Below are 17,412 nucleotides of genomic sequence, written 5' to 3'. Positions count from 1 at the left end.
CCCAGGGGCGGCGAGAAGGGAGGGGGGCGGACGGCTTGCAGGAGGCCAGAGGATTGGACCCAAGGCTTTTTCTGGGGAGACGCGGGGCCGTTACGCGCCCCAGCCGAGTGGGAAGCCCTCGGGCGGCCCCTGGCAGAGGGCCCCGGGCCCCAGGGCGCAGGCCCGGCCAAGTGGTTTTGCCTCCCGCCGCATGCGCCGGCGGGAGCCGCGGCAGTGCCGGGGGGGCGCCGATTTCGAGCCGGCTCCCCACCTCCGGGTCTCTAGGGCCCTATCCTTGTTTCTTGGGGGTCCTTGGCTCTTGGCTGACCTCCGCAGCGTGGCGCCAACCCCTTCCCTGGCGCGCCGGCACCTGTTCCAAACAACCTGTTGCGCTGACATTGCTTTGGAGAGGACCGGGCGCTTTGCTGGCTGGTGGCGGACTGCGTGGAGGCCCCCAACCTCCGGGAGAGAGTTAGGGTTCCTTGCTAAGGAGAAGCACCCCCTTCCCGCCTCCCGGGGCACACAATGAGCCTCACCCCTGCCTGTGTCCCGGGCGCCCCCGCACCTCGCCCGCCCTGAGGATTTCTCCTGTAGCTCTGCGCCATTTGGGTGAAAGGATTAGACAAAGATCCGGATTAGAGACACAGAGTCGCTCGATCCTCTTCTCTCCTCCTCGCCCCCACTCCAAGCCCCTCCCCCACCCCGCAGCCAGCTAGAAACCCTCCCCCCCCCACCCCAAGCCCCTACCTAAGTGCTCCTAGAGACAGCTAGTCATCGCAGTCGCTCGCCTGCACGGGGGAACTGGCACATGGGGCATTCTCGCTCTGAAAGCGACTTTTTTTTCTGAATTATTTCTAGTTTTCGTTTCTCTGCAGCGACAACGCCGGCTCCCCTTTCGGCCCCTTTCCTCGTCGGTTCACTGAACGCCCCCCAAAGAGCTGGCCGCTCACTCATCTCACCAGGGCCGGCCTTGGGGATTGGATCCCGGGGTGAGGCATCTAGAGGGTGTGTCTAGAAGGAGTTTTATTACGAATCCAGTCGGGCCAGCGTGGTGACCTGGAGAGTTCCCGCACCCTGGCATCTGAATCCAACTTCCAAACAGAGATGTGCACTCCCGTTGGGGTGACTCAGAAGAAACGCATCTCGTGGCAATGGCCAGGGACATGTTAAATACAAATACAATTTAAAAGGAGCCACTTCTAAATGGCCCCGGGCTGCTGCTGCCAGACACCTACCTAACAGTGGTGCGTCTGGTTAAAATTAGTCAGCAGCCAGCACTTGTGGCAACGGTGAGTGTGACGCCTCCAAGCAATTATTTGGAAGTTTTTCACACTTTTGAAAACACACTTGATGCCTCCCTTCTTTGATGGCTGCTCAATAGACACCCAAGAGCCGCCCCCTCCCCAGCGTTCCTCTTGCCAGCAGGGCGCGCTTTCATCCAGAACTTGAATTGGGTTGTCAAAGTTTAGTAGACGAAAGAGGAGGGGGCATGAGAACAGAGGGGGGTGTCCTTGAAAAGTCTTGGAAATCGGTATATTTTGCAGGTGTAGAATGTGCCTAATAAGCATGGCTAGTGTGCGCTCCCCGAGGGCGAGGGTATGACAGGGGCAGCTGGCTCAGTTTTCAGTGTGAAAACACCCCCTCGGTGGACAAACACAACGACACTGACCTTTCCGCGGGGGGAACCAGAGATGTGCCTTTGACTGAATTAGCCATAAAGACGTCTTGCTATGACTTTTGTTCCCCACGAAAGCAAAGAAATATTGCGTTTAATATGAGAAGGAGTGTTCACAGCTTTTCCGTGCCCCTTAAGAAATATTACAGTGCTGATTTACTCGCCCTCTTCTGCCAAGTGGGCCCCAAGGCCGGGGGTAGAGGGGCAGGGATGGGGCAGCGGAGCCCAGGGGAGAAGGAGCACAGAAGAGAGAGGGTGGAGGTAGCGCACTCAATTGCCCGTTGCCTGTTTCCAAAGTTTTCTCTTTGCAGCAGCAAATTTATCAATCTTTTCGCCTGACAATACTTCAAAATATATCATTGTCATCTGGAGTTGTTTGATAGATTATCTGCAGGCACACAGCCTTTCCCAAGGTCAAGTTGAAGATTCTTGTTTCCTGTTTAACTGAGTTGCTGAAAAACTCAGAACAATAGCCGCCTGTTAAATTTTCACTTGTTCTCACGGGGCATTCGAAAGCCAGCTTTCCTCTTGACCCTGTGTCTGGACATTTCATCCTCTTGAGTTTCTAAATTCAGCACACAGGGCTTGGCACTTTAGCAGGAATTGGTGAAATCAACCCAAGAAGGGACACGCTTTAACCTCAGCACTGACAGATGCCAAGGAGATGAAGCCATCTCTCACAGCTCCTCAAAGTGTGCGCTGAATTTTCTCTGCACGTTGTGGGCTAGTTATCACACTTGCATATCAGTCAGCTCTCTGCCTTTATTTCCGAAGGACGCTGCATACGCACTCCCCGACGGCAGGAGTGCAAAGAAATTGTGGCCACGCTGGTGTTTGCTGGCGCATAACCTGATCGCCTGAGCGTGCTTTAAAATAAAGCCAGCCTCTAAATTGTCGTGTTTTATGGACGTATTTATTTAAGTGTTTGACGGCAAGACTGGCTTCACAGTTTCCTCTCTATCTGCGATGATTGATATTTTTGTATTCAGCCAACTTTTGTTTACCTTGCAAAAATGTTCTGGACCAATGTGATAAATTACAGATATGCAAATTTCTTTGAATGGCGTTGTAAGTGTGGCTAGCTGGACTGAATAACCCCTTGCAAGTCAGTCTGTGAGCGCTCAGGACCCCAGGGAGCTGATCAAAGCACCCATTCTCTTTCATCCCCAGTATTCTCCTCCAAACTATTTCGATACAATATGTTTCCATGATGCACTTAATGTGCTAGGGACATAGAACTCATTACAACCTAGCTAGTTCTGCCGACCTCTTTGTTCTGCGGCAGAAAGTCAAAGAAAAAAGGAAAAGCACTGCCAGTTGCCAGCTTTCTGAAATGCTAAAGCATGCGTCATTTTTCACCAGGTCTCGTCTTGATATCCTCAAAAGACAAACTATGAAACCGGCCTCAGCCCTTTCTGGCATTAATTACACTGCTGTCCAGCCGATCTGCTTTTCCTATTATATGCATTTCTCAGCAGGGATTTTTTTTTCTGCAAGACTAATGCAGCTGCGAGTTAAACTATGAATGCATTTTTTTATCACTATGGAAAAAATAAGTGAAAAGGCTGCAAAATATACAGCAACACTTTTGAAAGGCTTCTGGTAGCTCACAGAGTTAGGGTGGGGCTTGGGAAGTTTTTGCAACTTCTCTAAACCTGAAATGGACTGAGAGTCTCAGGCATTTCCAATGCGCCCTCGCTGTTCCCTGGAGATACTTATTGTGCCCTTTGAAATTCTACTTCAATACCCATATACGTCGTGAGGGCCAACCCTTTCAAGGATTGCGTTAAAATTCGGAAGTGAAAAGTCTGTACTGCATCGACCATGAGGCTGCTTCTGAGGAATTTCGGGCCAGGAGAATGGCACGGAGAATATAAATCCTATTTCGTTTCCTCAGTTTCTGGTAGGGTTGATTGGTTGGTGGAAATGGCTGGCAGCCAGTTCTGGGAAAGAATCCAGACCTGACTCCGATTAACCCTCTCTGGTGAAACTCTGCTGGAAACCAACTCACCAGCAATTGCCATTAATCTACTTACTAATTAAGCCAATTCATCTCTAAAGGAGAAAAATTCCTTTCTTTAACCAAACTGATGGGAGGAAATTTGAAAGAAGCGCCAAACTGTGTAACTGTAATTCAGCCCAGGACTGCTAAAACAAGGTGTTGATATATAGCAGCGGATTTAAAACAAGTTTCTAGGGCAACCCTCGCGTGGAGAAGGTGGCATATAGTGCCTAGTAGATGAAGCTCGAGTAATGCTCAGCGCTGTGCCACCCCGTGCACTTGCGCTGGAAGTAACACGTTCCCTCCTCAGTTAAATCTTGTCCGCTTTACGCACAAACACAGCTGCTTTCTGGCTTTCTTTGGCACCGGAGTATATCTGCTTTCTGTGACTGCTACTGCAAATATGTTTCTCGAGACATAATAAACAGCTTTAGAAGTTTATAATCCAGAGCCTACCATGCTGAAACGGGCTGCGGGCTCTGGCAGGGCGAGTGCTTCCTTAGGAGAGCAGAGAGCACCAAGCCCGCGGGTCGGCACTGAAGGCGAGCGAACCCACCTCTCAGTGAATGGCCCCTGGAGACCCCGGAGGGGTACAAGACGGGAATAGCGGTCTTGACGCTTACTGGGAAGCAAAGCTACAGAGTTCCCCGACTTCCTAAGGAATTCTTTATGGCTTTGAGGATACGGCTGGGAGCCCTGTGCCCCTGTGAGATAGGCGTGGGCGTTTGCAGAGGACATTTTTAAAAATCCCCTTTGAGCTTCACAGCTCACCTTCTTGGGGAGTAGATGACGGGCGAGGAGGCAGGAAATCGGTTTGCCTTTGCTCGTGTTCTAAACTGGGGGGATCAGAGACGGATCAAACAAGGTTAGTGCTTCCCACTTTTTAATTCACGTTCTTTCCTGCCCACCCTTAGGCGCCAGGGCGCACGGCTGAGCGCAGGGCGCTGAGGGCCGTCGGGGTCGGTGCGGCGAGCGTTTCCTGGCGGCCTTGGAGAGGGGCGCGGAGGGGGCCCGGCGTCCCCAGGCCGCGCAGCTCGAGTGGGGCGCCAGAGGCGGAGGCCGGCAGCGGGGACTTCAGACGCGCCGTGCGCCTAGTGGCCCCGGCCGGGGAGGCGGGCCTGGCGCGGGGCGCGCGGCTCCTCAGAGGTCGCCCCGGGTGCTGACAGGGGCCTTCTGGAGCAGCCCTGGCTTCTCCGCCGTGTCCTCCACGGATCCTGCCCGCTTCTCTAGAAAGGCGGAGAGAGGAACAGACGTGAAATGCGTGGGACTTCCTCGGCCTAAACCGCGCCCGCCCCTTGGGCCCTCGCGCCCAGCGTCGCGGGTCAGGGCCTCCCCGGCGGAGGGGAGCTGGGCGGGGTGCGGGGAGCGGCCTTCTCTGGCCTTCTCTGGCCTTCAGACGGGCGCGCGGTCCCCGCCACCGCCTTCCAGCCGCCCCAGACCCGGGACGGGCTTAGGTGTCTGCGGCGGAGGCTCAAGGTCTGCGAATGACCTTGGGCTGCAAGTGCCCTGCCTGGACGAGGAGCCGCGGAGGGCGTCACTGCGGGGGCGGGGGGCCTTCTGTTCGAGTCCAGGGGTTTAACTCTGAACTGGGCCTAGGATTGACATTCCCATTTGCGGTTTCAATCTTCTCCCCACGCGTGAAAGGAAAACTAGGCATGGGAAGGAGAGACGGCCCGGTGGACTGGCTGCTGGAACCGGGGAGCGCGGGGCGTTTACCTGGCGTGTAAGTCGTGGGGAAAGCGTTGGGGGTCTGGGGCAGGAAAGCCACAACATGGGACCTGATGTTCCAGCTTTGAAGCGGGACAAAGGCCCTGAGCTAATTCCTGCGAACGCCCGAGCGTGGAGAAGGCAACAAAGAGCTGCCGCCTCCGGTCACCGGTAGGTGTCATTGTGGGCGCTTACAACGGGCAGTGCAAGCGCGAGCCCAGCAGGCTGTCGCCCCAGGGCTGAACATGAACAAAGATAAAAAGGGACAACCTCGCTGTCAATGGCTGGGGAGCCTCAAAGTGGACCGCTACGGGCTGGCTGGCCAAGTCGTGGACCTTCCTTTTTCTAGGCACCAGGTACCAACTGGGGAAGCGCTTGAGGACCTTTTCCCAAAGCCGCTTTTCTCACTGAAGGAAGGTTCTTCAGAATCACATCTGCTCCCACCCGTGCTGCCTAAGGTGAGATGGGGGAGCTCCCAAGATTTCTGGAAGGTGCCTGAAGAGGCCAGGGGGCTGCTTCCGGCCTTTGTGAACTTCAGCAGCCTACCTCAGCGTTTTGGATACAGTTCATGGTGACATGTTTAAAGCAAAGAAGTAGCATTTCCTTTTATGTGACCATGCACACACATTCACGAGGAGGAATCTGCAGGACTCATAGTGTAGAAAACACTCATCTTAAAAAGAAGGTCCCGTGGTAAAATGCTGAAGGAGAAATGGAAACCTGATAGTGTATTTCCATGATTTCAAGCTTACTGTTGAAATCAGCTGGTGAGGCATTTACCATCAAATGAGCCTTCTCTATAATTTGAGAAAAACAACAGCGTTGCCTCCTAATGCAGTTGATTAACAAAGATTATCTTAGAGAATTAATACATGGGAGTGGTGACAAATGGTTTATTCTGAGAACTCAGACATGTTGTTTTCCTTAAATTTGGCAAATAAAACTAAAATACAAGTTGTAAAACCATAATGTAACAGAATTCTGATTTTCTCTAGTAAGTCCCTTAAATAATAATAATAAAGAAAAAGGATGTAAGTATCCTTAAAAGACTAATGACATTTCACAGGTAATGCAATTTAGAAAGAAACACTTCCATGTTTTCTTTTCCAACAATGTACATTTTTGTAAACTGCTATAAATTGCAATTCAAAAGCACTGATCTCGCCATCCCCAATCATTTTTTATACTGATCAAATGAATGCAGATACTCCCATTTGGGAGGGGCGACATGACACTTCACTTGGCAGTTCTAAACAGGTCACAGACCTTTCACAGACCCTAAGGCAGTGGGAGGGAGCGCTTTGCTAGACCGTGTAACCAAATCAAACCAATGGTTCCCCCTTTTCAAAACCATTGGAATGGGCTGCACAATGCTATTCACATAGCCCAGAAACTGAAAGGATGGCCATCCAATGGAAATTTCTTTCCTTTTGTTTAAACTCACAGAGCTCAAAAAGTAATACTTGAAGGAAAACAATGACATTGGCTATGATGAAAATCATAAACAACCAACACACATTCTTACCGGCACTCCCCTGTTTGGCCCGCGCTGTCCATTTGTGTGTATATATCTGCACACGTATGTATGTATACGTATGTCTATTTATTGGAAACGTCGCTTTGTGTAAAACTTGGGCACAAAGACACAACATGGCTGCCCTGGAGATGACCTATTGCTTTCAAGTTGCTTGAACACATCAGAATTTCCATTGTTAAGGTTGATTAATTGAAACTGATAAGTCACCATGAATAAAGATTGTTTTTCTGTTTAATGTGGTGGGCCTGATTTGGTAAATGCCTCATTCATGTAGCTTTGCAGTGCAGCATATGGGCAAGAGTCATTCAGTTCCACCAACATATACAATTTATTATGCATGTATGGGCACAACCAAAAGAGCTTTCTATTTTAATGACAAAGTTTCAATGAAAAATTCCATTTAAAGAGTCACTAGTAACCTGAAGTGTGACTACGTAATTTAGTCCTAGACTTTTCGACTCTGAGTTTCTGGGAATAGTATAAAAGATGTAATATTTAAATAAAGTTTAAGGAAGACACATACATCTAAGGTACGCCTTAGCATCAGTCATGGGGGTAGGGGGAGCAGAATTTGCCTTTAACGTTAATAGACATATCTGAAGAGAAGCATTTTGTCATCTGGTCCACCCTATGTCCAGACTCTTGAAAAGTTCCCAAGAATGTTTCACTGGGATGGCAACAGGAATGACTCACACCACCCAGTGTGTAAGGAAATGCAAAGGAGATTTGGTGAATAACAGGTCCACAGCCTGATGCCGTTCCTCTTCTTAATTAATGAAATTGGAAGGCAACATTTAAAAATTAACTTAGGGACTATTACAAGAAAAAACAGTGGCTTTATTCATCTTTTTTCACAAGCTAATTCCTGTTAACTTCCTTTACGTGAATGCTGATGTCACTTTTTAAAGAGTTCACTACAAAAACTCTGCCACGAATATTCACCAGTCCCAGAGGTATGGTTTCTAATTTTCTGTAATGATGCTGTGTAGAAACAGTTATTCCGTGCCTTTGCCATTCAGGCTGCTCATATACTTAGTGGAAAAAGAGTAATAAAAAATATGAAAGACATGCAAATGAAATAAAGAACCGACTGCACCGAACCATCAAAGAGAGCCTCGCCATATTCCGCCTTTAATGTCTTATCAAATAAATTCTCTGGTCATTCATGTCCGTGAAACAGTTCAAGTTCACCCAATATTTCTCAATTAAATTAGATGGGTAATCTCAGTTCAACTCTTCTGGGGAGTAATAAACCACATTGGTCACAGTTGGCCACAGCTAGCATGTGTTTCATAAAGGACGGGATGTCCATTGGAAAGCTAATCAGTGCACTGTCACTTGTAAAAGTCCCTCCTGCATTTTGAAGTGATAATCTGTATCTAATTTTTAAAGAAAAATTTACTCTCCTTTCACTCTTCAGAGGCCAATTTCTTTTCTGGAACTGAATGGAGATCACTGGCGAATCAGTACCAAATAGCTTTGGTCTGTGTGTGACAAAAACCCACCTCTTTGTAGAACATAACAAATTATGCAATGTTCACAGATGCGCTTCACATTGTGCCTTTTGTGAGAAAATGAAGGCCCCAACCCCCCCCACCCCCCACCCCCGCCCCGGCCCACTCTTCATGAAAGCCTGGCTCCCAACATGATCTGTCCTAATCCTAGGGAAAAATAAATATACTTAACACGGAGGCTTTAATATTTACTTTGAAAGGAGTTTTCATGTAAATTTCAAAAGTATGGATTTGAAGTTACAAATACCTATTTATTCTTATAAAGAAGTGAACAACTTGAGGACCAAGGATTAAGATTTTAACTGTTCCTCTCATCTACCTTTAATGTTTGACTACTCAATGGAAATGCTATTTTCACATCATTTCATGCTTGAATTTCATTTAAAGCTTATGAAAGACATATAGTAGCTGTTCAATTACAGGTTTTAAAAAATACGCTGAAAATATTTTACGTTTTGTTTTTATATTTTGGTTTTGGATTATTCTTGTTAATAGATAAACCTGGGCAACAAGGTAGCAATTTCTGCAGGAATGGAGAATGCTGTCATGGGTTGACTCGTGCCCCCCACAGAGACGCATTCAAGTCCTAAGCCCTGGTCCTGTGGACGTGAACCCGCCTGTAAGCGGGATCTTTGTCAAGGATGTTGGTTAACTGAGGCTGAAGCAGGGCGGGCCTTGTTCCAGTAGGCCTGGAGTCCACACAAGCAGAGGAAATTTGGACCCATCAGAGATGGAGCGACAGCAAGTCACCACCAGGATGGGAAGGCTCCATGGAAAGCCTAGTCCTGCCAGCAAGCTGCTTTTAGACATCTAGCTTCCAAAACTCTAGCTGATAAGTTCCTGTCATTTGTGCCATCTGTGGTCCTTTGTTACAGCAGTCCTAGCAAACTAAGGCCCACTTACCTCATGGGACCTCCACGCCCCCCCACAGATCTGGTGACTTTACTGAACATGCCACTCTCTGAGTGACTGTCTCAGAACCTCAGCTCTGAGCACTGAGACAACTGAACTCGAGTGCCAGGGCCCTCCCTCTGCCATCCCTGTACCTCAGTGACCCCCCAGGCTTTGTGTGGGTAGGTGTTCACAAGGTCTGTGAAAGGAACTCATGCCTGCCTTCACCACAAGGAGCTAGGCCCTAGAACCCTAGAAGGCTATGTGGCATGGCCCCCAATCTACTCAAGTCTCTGGGTAGTCACCCCCTTTTATTAAAGATTTATTTATTTATTTTTAAACACCCCCCCCCCCCCCGTTGTCTGTTCTCTGTGTCTATTTGCTGCGTCTTGTTTCTTTGTCCGCTTCTGTTGTCGTCAGCAGCACGGGAAGTGTGGGCGGCGCCATTCCTGGGCAGGCTGCACTTTCTTTTGCACTGGGCAGCTCTCCTTACGGGGCGCACTCCTTGTGCGTGGGGCTCCCCTATGCGGGGGACACCCCTGCATGGCAGGGCACTCCTTGCGCGCATCAGCACTGCGCATGGGCCAGCTCCACACGGGTCAAGGAGGCCCGGGGTTTGAACCGCGGACCTCCCATGTGGTAGATGGACGCCCTAACCACTGGGCCAAGTCTGTTTCCCGTCACCCCCTTTTATGGCCCCTCCCACACTGACTCTGGACTTGGGCATAGGGACAAGAGCAAATAGGATGTCCACTGAGACCAGAATGTCCTTTGTCAGGGGAGGTCCTTCTTGTTGCTCTTGAAAACCCTGAGGCCACCACCAGTGGAGCAAGCCTGGGCTAGTCTGCTCAAAGGCGGGAAGCACCAGGTCAGGTTGCCTGGTCAGCCGGCAGACAGCCAGCAAGGGAATGGGGCCGACGACCAGCTGACCACAGCACTTGTGTGAGCCCCATCAGACCAGCCAGAGTGTCCCCCATCTAGGCCCTGGAGCCCGGGATATCATGGCCAGCAGGGAGCTGCAAGTCTAGTGCTGTGTCTAGATTAGAGAACTCCTGCGGGGGGAAAGCAGAGGCTACAGATGGTCTATGTGAAACTGAAGAGCTGGATTTTTCCTGAAGGCAGTAGAGATCTATGGAAGGCTTGGTGGAGCTACATGAAGTATGAACAGGTGAGCAGAAGAATATCCTTAGTGACTCCCACAGTTACTGCATGGAGCAGGGACAGGGCTGAGCAATGAGCAGAGACCAAGAAGGAAGTTCTGAGGAGGAAGGAGTTTTGGAAATCAAGAGGAAAGGATTTCAAAAACTAAGAGATGCTCAGTAGTAAAAAAAAGAAATGCTGGAGCAAGTTGAACGAGATGAAAGCTGAACATTGAGTTTGTCAAGTGAAGGATTCTGGTGACCCAAGAACAGGAATGGCAGTGAAATGTGATGCCAGTGTAGTGGAGAAATTCGGATAGGCGCGGTTTCGAAGGCCAGGACACGAGAGAATACTGAGAAGGAAGTTGGTTTATTTCGACCGGCCGGGCTCGGCGGACTCTTGTCCTAATAAAAACCGAGCCCCGAACAGCCTTTTCCAGACCCTTTTATACAGAGGATATAGGATTAGGAAGACTAACAGTGATGGTAAACAGACCTTTGGTTAGGTTCTTCAGATCTTAGTATCAGATAGGTTATTTCCTCCAGGTGAGTTACATATTCTCCACATCCAAGCCAGTTTGGATTAGCATAGCTCCACATTGTCTGGAGGCAGCCCTGAATACACATTCAGTCTCACATCCCTTCTGAACATTCAAAGACTGTAGGGCCTTTATTACTTATTTGGCCATCTTGGAGACTAGGTACTCTTGGAAATAATTTTGATTTTAATGCACAGGCTATATCACCAGAAGGCAAGTGGAGTAAGCTGGAGATGGAGAAGTGAAGAAAGACAATAAAGCAAAGGTGAACCAGAAGGTTGTCTTTTGAAGAGGAAGGGAAGGAGAGGTCAAGAGAAGACGTGGACATGCTTCTAGATAGAGGGCAGGCTAACACTGTGGTACTATTTCATTTGAAGACAAATAGGATTTTATGAGGTGGGAAGCAGATGTGTCTCAAGTGATTGGGTTCCCATCTATCCTATAGGAGGTCCAGGGTTTGATTCCCAGGGCCTCCTGGCAAAGGCAAACTGGCCCATGTGGTGAACTGGCCTGCAAGGAGTGCTGGCCCGCATGGAGGGCTGGTGCAGCAAGATGACACAACAAGAAGAGACACAGAGGAGAGAAAATAAGGATGCAGCAGATCAGAGAGCTGAGGTGGTGCAAGATATTAAGCACCTCTCTTCTACCCTGGAAGGTCCCAGGATTGGTTCCTGGTACCACCTAAAGATAAGCAGACATAGAAGAAAGCACAGTGAATGGACACAGAGCAGACTGTGAGCGCGAAAACAATGAGGGTGGTGGTGGTAAATAAATAATAAATAAATCTTTTAAAAATTTTATGAGGAAGTAATCTTATGAGTTGAACACAGTGAACTTCAGGTTCAGTTTTATCAAACATTTATTAATTACAAGGCAGGGAAGTGGCTGATACTTTTATACACCAACATTATCACATTTAATACCTTACTATTACAAGCTATTGTGGAGCTTGAAATAGATAGCTTTCTTTTTTTTTTTAAAGATTTATTTATTTATTTAATTCCCCCCCGCCCCCCGGTTGTCTGTTCTCTGTGTCTATTTGCTGTGTCTTGTTTCTTTGTCCGCTTCTGTTGTTGTCAGCGGCACAGGAAGTGTGGGCAGCGCTATTCCTGGGCAGGCTACACTCTCTTTCACGCTGGGTGGCTCTCCTCACGGGCGCGCTCCTTGCACGTGGGGCTCCCCTACACGGGGGACACCCCTGTGTGGCAGGGCACTCCTTGCGCGCATCAGCACTGCGCATGGGCCAGCTCCACACGGGTCAAGGAGGCCCAGGATTTGAACCGTGGACCTCCCATGTGGTAGACGGATGCCTTAACCCCTGGGCCAAGTCTGCCGCTGAGATAGCTTTCTATCCAATCAAGGGAGAAAGCTCCTCAAGGGTAGGAGGTGAATGGCAGAGCCCCCTGCCCTGAGATGTGACACTGGCTGGTAACCAAGGTTATGGATATTGGTGGGGACGGTGCTGTCCCTCTACTTAATGTGGATTTCATGGAAGTTATTAAATTGCCATCCTTTTCTGGAAAAGGCAATATCACCAGTCACTGGCAAAACAACAGCAGAACTTTTATTCAGATGCAACAGAATTTTAAAGTGCTCTTTTAAAAAGAAGATGGATATTTAAAGCATGCTTTTGATGATTAATATACTGCAACAGTAACTGTGGTCATTGCTTGCAACATAAATTATTCTTAGAATAGATTGTATCAGTAAGGTGAGGCTGAAATGAAGGTTCTTTCGGAGGGAGAAGAGATCTGTGAACCAACATTTCAAAATAGGCAAAGGAACAGGAAACTAGGAAAAACACAGCAGAATCAGAATAGGAATTCACTCCAGATAAATTTATGTTGATGAAATAGAGTGACAAAGATTGTAAAATTTCTGTGTCTAGAGTGTTTAAAATGATAATTTAGGGTAAGCAATAAAAAAAAATAATCTACAAAACAGGTCAGAATGAAATAAGATTAAGCGACTATGGAAAAGAACCAGTTAAAGTCTTAGAAATAAAAAGTCACTAAAATGAGATAAAGAGTCACTAAAATGGGCTAAGTTGGGCATAGCTGAAGATAGAATTCGAAAATTGGAAGGCAATATTGAGAAATCCATACACATGCACACAACAGAGAAATCGACATTACAATAGGTACTTTAGAGGCATGGAGAAGAGAGAAGTGCTTCAGAAGAAAGTAATGTTGGCAATTGTGAACAAGTGATATTAGAGAAGATAATATCAATTTCTAGAATTGAAGAAAGCCGTAAGTCATTGTCTTAGTTTGCTTAGTTTGCTACAGAGCTGCCAATACAAAGTACCAGAAATGGATTGGCCTTTATAAAAGGGATTTATCTGAGTTAAAAGCATACAGTTCCAAGGCTGTGAACAATCCAAATCAGGGCACCGTCAGGGATGCTTTCTCACCAAAGCCAGCTACTACTGATTCTGGGGTCCTGCCATGTGGCAAAGATGGCCACTGATTTCTGCCAAGGAAGCTGCCTCTCCCTCCAGAACTTGCCATTTCCTGGAGGTCAGTTGTGGGCAACCAACCTTGAGCTGGTCCATGGACCCAGCCCCTCGGGGGCCTCTTTCTGTGCCTCTGTGCTTTGCTGGTTGCAGACCCTGGGGTCTTGCTCAGCCTTCAGGCTTCTCTGGGACCAATATGGCAGCTTCCTTTCTCTGTGTGTGTCTCCCTTTATATCAGACTCAGCAAAAGGGTGGAGACTCACACCTCACTCCTGACACAGTCCAATAAAGAGTCTCACACCCACTGGAATGGATTAGTTAAAAAACACAATCTTGATCTTTTTGGGATTCATAAAAAAAATGTCAGATAGTCACAGTCATCATATTCAAATTTTATTCTGAATATTGATAAAGATAAAATGCATCATTAAGCGCATTTATAGTAAAACCACAGATCATCCAGAATAAAGAGTAGACCTTAAAGGCTCTACAAGGAAAAGCAGAAATGCCTATAAATAATTAATAAATTAATAGCAGACTTCTCATCACTGTAAGTAAAGGACTAAAGGCAATGGTATAATAACAAAACGCTGAGGAAAAAATAAGTGCCAACTGAGAATTTCATACCTTCCTAAACTACCATCAAAAGTGAGGTCAAAATAAAAACTGAGAGATTTTATCAATAGGCCTATGCTAAATAAATTTTGAAGGACACAAATTATCTAGTAAGAAGAAAAATGAACCAATTGCCCCTGAGAAACAATTAAGAATTTGGTAACTATGCAGGTAAATTAAACAAAATAGTGATGGTGAAAAAATAAAAAATTCCAGATAAAAATAAATGCAGAGCTGGCACTTTAGTTAAAACATGCTAAGATCCTATCATGTTTGGTAGGAGAAAAGAATAAGTTTAGAGTCCAACAGAAATAGTAAGAGTTATATTATAAAAATTAATGATAACTACTGAAAGATAAGAAATACAACTTGGGGCTTTCAAGCCAGCTGAGAGAAAAGAAAAGGAATATAGAAAACTTTATCAATCCAAAAGAAGGCCTGAAAGAAGAATACTAGGAGATAAAACAAAAGGTCCTTAATCAGAAAATACAAATGTACGATGTTAGATATAAGTTCAAATATATCAATAATTATGATAATCACAAACAAAACAACTTATCTATTAAGAAGTAGATATTGTTAGAGAGAATTTAAAAGAAAAAAACAGATCCAGTTTTGTGCTGCTTAAGCGAGAACTCCAAATCAAAGAATCATAAAAAACTTTTAAATAAAAGGTTGGACCAAGAGATACAGTGCAAATACTAATCAAAAGAAAGTTATTATAATTTAGTTAATATCAGACACATGAATTTAAGGCATCAAGGACTTACCAGTGTTAAAGAGAAACACTGCATGCAAGAATCCACCCAGATGTGGAAAAAAATGATGAACTTGGATGTACTTTACATAGACTTGAAATACGTAAAACAAAAATTGCCAGTATTTTTAGGAGAAATCTTCCATCATAATCGAGATATTTTTTATAATCCTCCTTGAGAAAAAATAGTAGATAAAAAATGTAACAGATTAGAAAAATGGAAAATAGTTGAACAGATTGGGAAGATGACATAACAGAGAAATATAGAACTGTGCACTCAGTGCTACAGAACTGAGTGCAGTAGAGAATAGAACTTATTTTCAAGTTCACATGGAATACTTAGAAAAGTTGGCCATGTTATTTCACAAATGAAGTCTAAAAATTTCTAAGGACAATGTAATACCTTTAAGTCATTGTGTAACTTATGTACAGCTAAATTAGAAGTCATTAATGAAAGGTAAAGCAATATCAACAAAGCATATTTTAAAATCTCATGCATGAAATAGGCAATCGTAATGTTAATAAGACATTTAGAGGGGAACAGGTGTAGCTTAAGTGGCTGAGTGCCTGCTTCCCACATATGAGGTCCCAGGGTTTGAGCCCCATTACCTCCTAAAAAAAAACAGAAAACAATAAAAACAAATGAAAAAACTAATTCTTATTGGGGAGCAGATGTAGCTCAGTGGTTGAGCACCTGCTTCCCATGTACGAGGTTCTGGGTTCATTCCCTTATACCGCCTTCAAGAAAAAAGATATTTAGAACTAAGCAATGATTAAAATATTAAATGTTAAAATTTATGCAATGCAGCACTTTTTTAGAGTTATAAATGCACTTATGAAAAAAAAGAAAAAATGGAAATAAATGTGTAAATTAGGGAAAAGCAATAAAATTTTCAAAATTAGAAATAAAGAGATGAAGAAAACACGTAAATTAACAAATCAGAAAAACAGAAAATAGCAGAGAGAATCAATCAATAAAAAACTAGTTCTTTAAAAAAGACTAAAAATTATACAAACCTTTATCAGAACTAAGAATAAAATAAAACAAAATATATAAAACATTAGGGACAAAAAAGGGGTTTAATTGCAGAAATTTTAGAATTCTACGAACAAGTTTATCTCAATGTATTTGAAAACTTGGATATAATGGATTAATTACCTAGAAAAAATTTTGCTGAAAGTGACTCAGGAAAAAATAGAAAATTAATAGCTACTAATGAAACTAACCTGGTATTCAAAAGCCTCTCCCGCATTTCACAAAAGGCACAAGACCCAGTTTGAAAGACAAATTTACCATACCATCAGTGAAAAGATAATGCCTATCTCAAAGAAACTTTAGTAGCCTAAATGAAGAGGTAAATCTACCCAATTCTTTCAATGAGTCCAGTATAAACTTCATATGCAAACTATATAAGGGTAGTTTGGAAGAAAAATTATAGACCAAGCTCAGAAGAAAAAATTCCAAATAAAATACTAGGAAATTAAGATTATCTGTATACACAAAAATTTTGGGAAATGTAAAGATTAGTCAACATGAGAAAATTTATTAATGTAATCAACATTAATAGATTAAAGGAGAAAAACCACAATTACCAATTTAATAATAAAAAACCACCAAATAAAAATAAGCCATCAATTTTTTATAACAACTCTTAACACCTGGAAATGGAAGATAACTTTACTTGATAGAGAATTACAAACTAACACTGAACATAATACTTTATGGTGCCACTTTAGAAGCTATCCTTTTAGAGAGAGAAACAAGACAAAGTTACCATTATGACTGCATTCAGTATCACATTGGAAATCTTAGCCAGTGGAATAAGAAAAGAAAAAAATAAGAAGTATAAATACTGGAAGAGAGAAATCTTTTTAATTACAGATCACATGATTGTCTATGTAGAAAAGATGAGAGACTCTTCAGACAAGTTTTTAGAAACTATAGAATTCAGCAAGTTAGTTTTATTCAAGATTAAACTACAAAAATCAATTCTTAACAGTAATAAATATTTAGAATATGTTATAGAAAAAGAGATTCTATTCGTAATAGCAACAAAACTATAAAGTTACTTAGGAGTAAATTTAACAAAAAATGCGCATGAATTTTATGGAGATATTACAAAACGTTATTAAGATGATAAAAGAAGCTCCAAGTAAATGGAAAATTGATCACATTCATAGATGGGAAGATTCAATGTCATAGAAATGTGAATTCTTCCCAGATCAACGTATACATCAAAATCTCAACAGGTTATTCTTGAACTTGAAATGGTGAATCTAAAATTCATATGACAAGTAAAGAATCAAGAAGGGCTAAGATAATTTTGAGGAATGAGATGGAGGGACTTGCTCTACTAGGTATCAGATTTTACTTTAAAACCAAATTCATTAAAACTCTTTGGTGTTAGAGAAGAAAAGGCAAACACATAAATTGAACAGAATGGAGAACCGATAATCAGCTATCATATTGGGAACAAAAAACTTACACTTCAGACTCACACCATACACAAAATAAATTCTGGTACTTAAAGACCTAAGTGTGAAAATCAAATTGCTAATGTTTTAGAAGGCAATGTGAGGGTTATTTTAAAAACTCAGAGTA

The sequence above is a fragment of the Dasypus novemcinctus genome, chromosome 5 (genome assembly GCF_030445035.2).
Source record: "Dasypus novemcinctus isolate mDasNov1 chromosome 5, mDasNov1.1.hap2, whole genome shotgun sequence".
NCBI lineage: Eukaryota > Metazoa > Chordata > Mammalia > Cingulata > Dasypodidae > Dasypus > Dasypus novemcinctus.
Note: the sequence above shows the minus strand (reverse complement) of the source record.